Source organism: Octodon degus, unplaced genomic scaffold (genome assembly GCF_000260255.1).
Source record: "Octodon degus isolate 3935 unplaced genomic scaffold, OctDeg1.0 scaffold00022, whole genome shotgun sequence".
NCBI lineage: Eukaryota > Metazoa > Chordata > Mammalia > Rodentia > Octodontidae > Octodon > Octodon degus.
In genome coordinates this window covers 22,228,628-22,230,455 of record NW_004524598.1, presented here as the reverse complement: position 1 = coordinate 22,230,455, position 1,828 = coordinate 22,228,628, and positions in this window count along the sequence as shown.

The window sequence follows — 1,828 nt, the reverse complement described above, 5'->3', positions numbered from 1 at the left end:
ATTAATACAGTGCATATTGTTATCCTCACAGTGGTTACTTATAGTACAATATAAGCATGAAATTTGTCCAAACAATATTAAAACCTTTCTTTTCAATGAGCTAAGACAAACCAGCAGTATAACTGTCTTAATTATCATATTTTTTTCCTTCCTACTTTTCTTCTTTCCCCCATCATAGTTTCTTTTCTCTTTTGAATAGTTTCCAGTTCAAAATGTCTATTGTACAAAATGTCTAATGATTCAGCCTCTCACACATGAGACCATGTGATGCTTTCATACCCTGGTCTCATGCATTTCACTTAAGAATATGATTCTGAGTTGCATCTATTTACCTACAAAGACCTCAAGTTTATCCTTCTTTATGGCTAAGTAGTACTTCTTATATTTAACAAAACTAAGTCCTTTCTGTCCATTCCTCAATTCATGGGCATTTGGATAGTTTCCAAGATTTACCTACTACAGTTGTGTTTCTATAAACATGGGTGCATATATAGTGCTGTGGCATGAACTTTTTAATTCTTCTGGAAAGGTACCCAGAAGGGGAATAACTAAGTCAAGTGGGACCTTTACTTATGGTTCACTGAGGCATCTCCGCATTGATTTCCATAGTGATCGCACCAGTCTACACTCCTGCCAGTACAAGAGAAGTGTTCCTTTTCCCCACAACCCTTCTGGCATTTGTTCTCAGTTAATTTCTTGGTGCTAAACATTCTTTCTGGGGTAAGAAGGAATCTCAGAGTTGTTTTAACTTACTGCTCTCTGATGACCAATGATGTTGAACATTTTTTCATTTATTATTTTCAATCTGTATTTCTTCCTCCAAAAATTGTGCATTCACATCAGGTGCTATCTTTGGAGTGGATCTTTGAATTTGGGAGGCCTGACTATCTTTAATCCTTTTTTTTTTTTTTTTTTTGGTGGAACTGGGGATTGAACTCAGACTTGTGCTTGCCAGGGAAGTGCTTATTCTACTGAGCCATCTCCCTGGCCCCCTATTTTTAATTCTTTTTTCCCCTATTTTTAATTCTTAATATGTTCTAGATAGAAATCCTTTGTCTGCGGGACAATGGATGCTTGTAAGTTCCCTCATTCTATGGTTGTCTTTTCACTGTGTTGGTGATTTCTTCTGTTGCGCACATGCTTTCTAGTAATGTCATGTCCCAGTTATTGGTTCTTTGCAGCATCTCTTGTGCAGTCTTGCTTTTGCTTGATATAGCTGCCTACAAATATTACTTTTGAGATTTCTGTGTTTTCCTCCAGTAGCTTTAGTGCTTCTGTTTTAATGCTTAAATCTTTGATCCAGTTTGACTTGAGTTGCATGGAGGGTAATAAACATGGGCCCAGTGTTAGTCTTCAGTATGTGGAAATCTAGTTTTCCCAGCGTCATTCTTTAAAGAAACCATCTTTCGAATGAACATGTTTGGTCTTTTTGTCAGAAATAAAGTGTCTGAATGTGTTCGGAACTGCATGTGCATCTTCTCATCTGTTCCACGGACCCTCAGATTTGTTCTTCTAACAATACCAAATGTGATTTTATCACCGTATCTTTGTAATGTGACTTCAAATCAGGGATTGTGTTGCAACCTGCCTTGCCTTTGCTGCCAACGACTGCCTTTGCCATTCTAGGTCTCTTCTTTTTGCAAATGAATTTTAGGCGAGTTTTCCCTAGTTCTGTGAGGTAGGCTAATAGTATTTTGATTGAGATTGCATTACATCTGAATAATATTTTGGGAGGGCCGGGGAGATGGCTCGGTAGAATAAGCACTTCCCTGGCAAGCACAAGGGCCTGAGTTCAATCCCTGGTTCCACAATAATAATAATAATAATA